Here is an 8791-nt window from a genome sequence, read left to right as displayed (position 1 = left end):
GATCGGCTATGTGGTGTTCCGCCGCTCGGCTCTTCACCAGCATGTCATCCACATAGACTTCCATGTTCCGGCCGATCTGGTCTTTAAAAATTTGGCTGACCAGTCTCTGATAGGTGGCCCCAGCGTTTTTCAGGCCAAAGGGCATCACCTTGTAGCAGTAGGTGCCCTTGTCGGTGATGAAGGCCGTCTTTTCCTCGTCTTCTGGCGCCATTCGAATTTGATTGTATCCTGAAAAGGCGTCCATAAAAGTTAGCAGCTGGTGTCTTGAAGTGGAGTCGACGAGCTGGTCGATGCTCGGGAGGGGGAAGCTGTCTTTCGGGCAGGCCTTGTTTAGGTCGGTGTAGTCCACGCACATACGCCACTTCCCGTTGGCCTTCTTTACGAGGACTACGTTGGCGAGCCAATCCGGGTAGGAGACCTCCCGGATGAAGCCGGCCCCGAGGAGTTTGTCCACCTCCTCAGCCGCAGCTCGTTGTCGTTCCGGGGCGGAGCCTCTTTTCTTCTGCTTTACAGGCCTACTGGTTGGCCTCACCTGGAGTCGGTGGACCATGACCTCAGGGTCAATTCCTGGCACGTCCGCGGGTGACCAGGCGAAGACGTCAGCGTTGTCCCGCAGGAAGCTGACGAGGCGATCCCTCTCGTAGGCACCGAGGCCGGAGCCGACCTGCACGGTTAGCTCGGGAAAATTTTCTTGTAGTGGGATTTGAATAAGGAGCTCACCGGGCTCTACTTGCTTCTTCCAGAGGGTGTCCCTCGCATCGAGGGTTTCTATGGGCAGCGAAGGGCCCATCGGGTGGTCCGGCGCCTCGGTCGGCTGCTTTGCTGTGTGGGCTGCCATGTAGCATTGCTTGGCGATCAGCTGATCTCCGCGGACCTCGCCTACTCCTTGGCCGGTGGGGAACCGCACGAGCAAATGGCGAGTTGAAACCACGGCTCGAAGGGCGTTTAGCCCAGGGCGCCCAAGGATGGCGTTATAGACCGAGGGCAGACGGACCACCAGGAAGTCCATCCTCACGGTGCTCTCCCGGGGGGCGAGGCCGACTGTGACAAGGAAGCTAGCCTCACCTTCAACCGGGACTGCATCTCCGGTAAACCCAACCAACGGGGCATTGACTCTCCGAAAATACCCTTCTGTCACTCCCATTTTTTGGTAGGCATGATAATACAAAATGTTGACTGAGCTTCCATTGTCAACTAGGACACGCTTTACATCAAACCTGTTTACAATCATAGAGATGACCACAGCGTCATCATGAGGGGTTTCGACCCCTTCTAAGTCCTCGTCCGAGAACGAGATGACTTCATCAGTACGTGGGCGCTTCGGGGGTGCTCCCTGGGCGGCTGTTCCTGTCGAGGCCCGCCCAATCATGTTGATGGTACCGGCGATGGGCCTGTTGTCGCCCGAATTTTCGGTTGGTGCGACATTCTCCGCAGGCCTCCTTTCCTCATGTCGGTTCCTCACGAACCGGTTGAGTACTCCCCGTCGGATGAGCGCTTCTATCTCGTCCCGGAGTTGGAAGCAGTCCTCCGTGTCGTGCCCGCGATCCCGGTGGAAGCGGCAATACTTCCTGGGATTTCGGGGGAATCCCGTGTCTCGCATGGGGGGCGGGGGTCGGAAGAAGTCCCGACCCTCGATTTCCATCAGGATTTCAGCCCGGGGAGCGTTGACGGATGTATAGTTCTCGTACTTCCCCGGGTACGTCCGAGGCCGTGGTGGGGACCTCGGTCGAGGAGGGGTCCTCTGCTGAGGTCGCCTCTGCTGTCGGGGCGGACTTCTCAGTCTGGGGAGACTCTTCTCTCGGCGGGGAGACCGGCTCCTTTGCCGGCCGCGCTCCTCGCGGCGCTTCTTCCGCTTCTTCGAGGCGGGCTCGATTGCTTCCCGCCTGGAGGCGACTGCCTCCTCGGCCTTGGCATACTTCCGGGCTCGGGCCAACATTTCGGTGAAGTCGGCCGGGAAGCTCTTCTCTATGGAGAAGAGGAATCGGTAGGAGCGAACCCCAGTCTTCAGAGCCGACATGGCTATCGACTGGTCTAGCTCGCGAACCTCCCACGTAGCGGCGGTGAAGCGATCCAGGTACTCCTTGAGGGACTCCCCCTCTTTCTGTTTGATGTCGAGGAGGGAGTCTGACGTCCGTCGCTGGCGCCGGCTGGCAGCGAAGTTGGTAGCGAACTGCCTGCCGAGTTGCTCAAAAGAGGACACCGTATTCGGCTTCAGTCCCGAAAACCAAAGCCGAGCGGTCCCTCGGAGGGTTGCTGGGAAGGCCTTGCAGAGTATGGCCTCCGAGGACCCTTGTAGGGCCATGAGGGCCCGATAGCTCTCCAGGTGGTCGAGAGGGTCAGTCGTCCCGCTGTAGGGTTCCACTTGAGGCTTTTTGAACCTCGCGGGAACCGGCTCATCCTCGATCTAGAGGGAAAAGGGGGACTTGGTAGTGAACTCAAAGTCTCCCTCTTGTCTTGCCTTCTTGCTGTGGAGCGCCGCAATCTGGCGCTCCAGATACTCAACTTTCCGGTCGAGCTCCCCCATCCGTGGGATTGTCGCTGTGGTTTGCGCCGGCTCATGGTGGTCTGGGGCTGACTCTGCCTCAGAAAGTTGGGGCCTCCGGTCGAAACCTTCTCCCGGTAACTCCCTCCAGGGAGAAGCTCGTTCTCCGTTGTTGGCTCTGGAGGAGCCATACAAGTTTTGGCTTGGGAAAACCGGGCCGTTGGGGAGACACTCCGGCGGGGCCTGGGCCCGTGGGGGGAGCGTAGGTAAGGCTTCCTCGCGCCGCAGACCCTGAACGGCGGCGGCCAGGGCCTGGACTTGCTATACCAGGGCGTCGAACTGTTCCGACTGGATCTGAGGAGCTGGGTCAGCCGGAGTTGGAGAATTCTGGACAGAGTGTCCAGGGCTTTGCGGGGGACGCCGGAAGATGTTAGAGGCTCCCTTACTTCTCAACTTCATGACTGCTACTCGGGCCCTTCCTCTAGCGCCAACTGTTGCTGGAAATTGGACCCGGGGGCAATCTTCGGTCGAGGGAGAGGGAGCGGCGAGTCACCACGGCGGGGCGGCGACCGGTCGGCGGGCGGCGTCCTCCGTCTGGTGTGGTCGGAGAGAAGGAGCAGCTGGTCCTCGTGGTGAGGCGGCGATCCGTCAGCTGGTGGCGTCCTCCGTCCGGGTGCCTGCACACGAACCGGTGGCCGGGTTTTCCGGCGCCGGCCCTCCGACGCTCAAGTCAGGGAGGGGGCAAATAGTGTGAAAAGAGAGATAAACAGTGTCTGTAGAGTGTATCCCTCTTCCAACCCCCTCCTGAGAGGCCAAGGCTCCCTTTTATAGGCGGGGGTCGGTTTACCTGCGATGTAACAGTGCGAAGTCGTAGTACGGCTCGGCATGTCGTTCAGGTCGGCGCACGGTCAGGCGAATCATTGCACTGATGTCGGCGGTGAGGACGTCGTACAACCCGAACTAGCACGCTACCAGGCGAATTATTGCATTGATGTCGGCGGTGAGGGCGTCGTACAACCCGAACTAGCACGCTACCAGGCGAATTATTGCATTGGTGTCGGAGGTATGGCCGAGATCAGAGACTTATCATAGTCGACTAGACTCTGCTGGGCTAATTTGCCGTGGAGAGCTGAGGGTCCGTAGATGACAGGAGCCATGCGCATTAATTATGGAGTAAGCCGGAGATCCGCATTTATTGTGGAGTAAGCCGGAGATCCGCATTTATTGTGGAGTAAGCCGGAGATCCGCATTTATTGTGGAGTGAGCCGGAGGGTTATAGCGGCCATGCGCAATAAATGCCAGAGGGGCGTCAGGATATGGTCCTCGGCCGGACCTCAGAGGTGCACGGCCGTAGCAGGTGGTTGACAAGAGTAGACCTCAAACATCGGGGTTTTTCTCAGATCGGAGGTCTCGAGGTCGGTCGTCTTGAGGTCGGGCGTTCCGAGGTCGGACGCCGACTTCGGCCGTCCAGGGTCGAAGGTTGTGCAGCTTCTTAGGGGCATTTGCGTCATTTGGGGAAAAAATCTTATTCCCCCCAACATGATCCATCATCTGCGCCATGTTTTATGGACCAACTAATGAGTGAGATGGAGTTAAATCCAGAAATGTGGGGTGTCTCTTTGTCCAAACTGTGCGAAAAAAATTAGAATTAATTTGGGTATACTCTCTATCTAATCCTCAAAAAGAACTAGCCTTCTCTCCATCAATTATTCTACTGCAATGATACTGCATAAATTTCAAAAAAGAGGACCATCAAAAAAATTACTATACATGCAAGCCTGGTTTCGAGATGTGTCACATGCCATCTTAAGTTTATGATTTATGAAACGGAAGCTGATTGCAGTGGTATCCATTAGCCAGCAAAAAGGGAAATACTTCTGAATTCTTGTACACAATTTGATAGCCTTCATTATTTTCTTCATCGATTTTCATTAAAACAATAGGGTACAGTAGGTAAAATGAGTTCATATGGAAAAACATATCAAGCTTGTTGGCACTTTGTTTTCTTTCTATAGTTCATGATATTCTCTGTTTCGGCTCGTATCATTCGATCAGCATTCACCATGTTTGTTCTATGTCCCCAGCCATGAAGATACATTACTAATCTACTAAGTTATATGCATTATGATTTGGCAAAAACCGCAAGATATTTGCAAAACTATATCCAAATATTACATGATAACTCATCTTAAGTTAATCAGTGGACATAGCATTTAGAACACCTTCACTTCATCTACTTCAGACTACTTGGGACGTATGCAACACGGTCGTTAATGCATCAGTAATAGCTATATCACTAACAGCATATGATACACTAGCCTTTGTTCCACACTACAGGATCAGCTTTGCAGAATGGTTATCAACATCGCTTCTTATTTAGCAAGAAGTCCTCAGAAAAAGTGACATGGAAATTCTCTCAATTCCTTCTCACTACTGCCATCCAAATCTTTTGCAACAAAGCTCTCCGTATGAACCCCTTTCTTTGAGTAAACATGATCTAACTTCAGAATCTTTGGATATCGCGCATTAACTTCTAAGTTACAGAACCGCCAAGCTAGAGGCAAATCATAGATGGCCATGTGAGGACACACGCCCGGCTTAAACAAAAAGAGTATGTGAGAATCCGTATTGGCGTGTGTTTAGTGCTACATCGGTTATTCGCTTGGTAAATCTTAGATACTTATATAGAACAAGAAACTCAAATAATACAAGCCAAATGCAAGGGAATGACTCATTAAGCTAGCTATTGATGCCTTTGGGTTTTAGGTGCTTATTCTCGGGCATTCTGAGATTTGGAGATCGGCCTTTTTCTTATCGAGTGAGGGATATATCTGGCCAATAGATTTTTGGATATCATGCATTAAAGCCTAACACATAAAAATCTTGCTGCATGCAAGCAACCTACTACGAAGTCACAAATCATTACCTAATTCAGCTACTTGTACATTAGCAAATGGTATATACCATGCTGGCCATGCAGTACATGCACATCACACTATATATGCCCTGATACTCCTGCATGTCACTCCGTGCTGATTTGTATCAGGCCTCACTGTTTCATGATGGTCTGCGCTGCTACAGGCAAATGGATGCGAGGCCTTGAAAGCCTCATTAACATCCATTGTCCAACTGAGCTTCTTTCGGGCTTCTTTCAAAAGTAGAGTTTTTTTATTATTGTTATTATTATTATTATTATTATTATTGAGGGTGGATTTTTGGATTGGACACCTGAAGGATGCAATCCCATCGAAATGCAGATGGAATTATTGTTGCGCTGAAGAGGGACAAAAGACGTAGATTAATGTCGAAAATATGGTGAACTTGTTGAAGAATAATGTTTGGACTTTAAAAAGAGAGTTTTGTTAACAATTGTATATAAATGAAGGTGTCATACAATGAAAGGCAACTGAAGAACAAAGCAAGCATAATGATGCTAGGGAGAATAACCTAGATATGTGGTTAAATCATAAACCAGGAAGACGAAACGAGTAGTTTAGAAGGCTCAAGAGTTACATCACAAAGAATAAATAACTTATTCTCTCAAGAAAAGCATAAACCATCTATAAATCATATGTATGTACGTATATTCACATAGATACATGCATGCATATGTACATATGTGTGTATATATATATATGTGTGTGTGTGTGTGTGTACATGTACTGTAAAAACGTGAAGAGTTCACCTTCCATTTAAACCAATTTAGAAAAAAAAAAAGAAACAAAAAACTTTAATCACAGGACAGTTACATGCTACTCACCTTGAATTTTCTCTAGCCCATCTCAATAGTTTTGCCATCCCAGACTTCCCAGTCACACTAATCACTTCATTAGTTCATTGAATACCAAAATCTTCAAACACCAAAAGTAGCAATCCAAAATCCAATAGAAAAATCCTCACAGGCAAAGCAAGGCCACACTATACAAGCTATAAACTATGTTCCCTATTCGTTTTCCTAGTGTTTTCCCTTTACTCTGCAGCAATCCTTCTCCTTCCTCATCACGGACACCAACATTTCCAGATGAAGAAAAAAAGAAAGGACGTCGTGGATCCGAGCCTTTGGGGAGTCCATATGAAGCTTCCACCGTCACTTTGTTGCAAGCAGAGATGTTTTTCTTTTCATACCTATGGGTTAACAGTCGCGTTATGCTGATGTTTGTATTTCCCCAGCGGACCTTAAGTTTATTATAGTAGATCTGATATATTCTTGGAAAGAATCGAAATATTATTGCAAATCGTTAGCTTTATTTCATGACTGAACTATTGGTCATTCTATCGGCACTTTTAGTAGTCAATGTTCCAATACCATGCAAACAAGGAGAGAAGAAATTATTATAGTCTCCAGGGAGGAATGGTGGAATTTTAGGTGAATAAATTAGAATCCTGGTTTCCCAAGTCAGTGCCCGTAACTCTCCATAATGAGGAGAATGAGGTGTTTATTGGAAAAGAATCAGTCATAATGTAGGTGTTAATTTGCAAATGAGGAAAGTGAAGGTCCTCATTTGCAAATGAAGGATGATAGTTAGGGCTGAAAATGGGTTTCCAACTACTCAACCACTGGAACAGTATTGGATATCATGCATCATGATTGTTCATTATACTTGTATGGAGCATATTCCAGTCATTAAATGGAATCATTTGAAGTATGTATATTTTATATTCTAATAATCAATTCTTTTCTTAAAAATCAATATCTTTTTATAAAATATAAAATATAAATATAATCCATTTTATTCTTTATAATATTGTTAGAGCTTTAATTTGTGATCTAAAATATTTAAAAAATATCAATAAAATCTATATATTGCTATATCTATATATATTTTTTCTTACAAGCTCTCTTAAAATAAATTATTTATGAATATTTTTATTTATGCTACAAGTGGAGAGTACAAGCAGTATTTGATATAGATAATCTATTAATATTTTTATATTATAAACTCTTTTAATACAAACCTAGTCGGAATGGTGACTACAATCCTTAGCCAAGTCAACTCCGTTACCATTTTTTGTGATTATATCATTTATGTAAATGGCATTAATGTTTTATATCCGAACAAATCCAACTTGTATTTGTATTGAGATTTAAAAAAGTATGTATGTAACTAATATCCAACTTCTGTCAGTATCTATGTAAAATAAATATGAATATACTTAATGCTCGTTTTGTGTCGGTATACATTTAGAACAAATATGTATATTAATTTTTGTATTTATCTAATATCTATGCACCATTTGTATTTGCTGAAAAAATATAAATACAAATATAGATATGTCAATATATGATCTGTTTTTAGCCCTAATTATGGTTGGTGTCATTTAGAAAAAGAAATTGTTTGCAGTAGATTGAGCCGAGCTAGGTCAAGTTTGTTTGTGATTAATTAGGGCTGGGTGGTTATATTAACCATTTCACTCACTCTTGTTCGTTTAAATGAGCCGAAATGGCTTCTGAGGGTTTTCTAAGGCGGCAATCCAACACTTGTGGTGCTGCTGTTAGCGAGTTCGGTCAATTGACATGGGAGTCTTGCTGCTTTCTTTCTGTATGTATTGGTATTTAATACTTTTTATAGGCCAGTGCTTTGCCTTATTACAAGGTGAGCGGCGATAATCTTCTGCAAGATCTTAGAAGGATCTATTATGAGCACCTCCTAGCCAATTATGATATCTTAGATTGATGCCTTAGAAAAGCTAATAATATGCCCTCAAGCAGACGAGGAATTTTCAATTTAAGAAACTAAAGCTCCTAATTAAGGGGCAAAGGTTTTACACTCTAAATTCAGATAACAAGGAAGCCTAGTTAACACCCACCATTATCTTTCAACAAAACATTCATGATCACTTCAAATTTTAAGACCACTAGGCCTCATTGATATGGCAACGTTGAGATTGGATGTCTCTTGTAATCTATATTTAATCTCAGATCACTATTTTAGATGTCTATCTGAAGCATATATAGTAGGCTCAATCAATTTATGTGGTGCCAATTGTTGTGTCAATCATGCTCTTAATTGTCTACATTCGAAGTTGGCATGTATATTGATCCGTCCTGAAGTGTCTCAACTAGTCTCAACTTATTCTTCCTTTTTCTTCTGAAATAAATGAAAGGAGAAAATCCCCAACCCAATCTCAGATGGTCCTAGACTCCCCCGTTTTCTCAAAATAGGACAAAATAAAATAATAACAGCAGTCTCAACTATCATTGTGAACTTACAATTGTATGATTCATTTCAATGGATCCTTCATGAAAATCCTCAGAAATTATGGCTCGAACCACTTGATGATTAGAGTTTGCAATGTGGAAATTAAGGT

This window comes from Phoenix dactylifera, chromosome 6 (assembly GCF_051530095.1).
Source record: "Phoenix dactylifera cultivar Ajwa chromosome 6, Ajwa_hap1_PhDact_Kaust_v1.1, whole genome shotgun sequence".
Taxonomy (NCBI): Eukaryota; Viridiplantae; Streptophyta; class Magnoliopsida; order Arecales; family Arecaceae; genus Phoenix; species Phoenix dactylifera.
Note: the sequence above shows the minus strand (reverse complement) of the source record.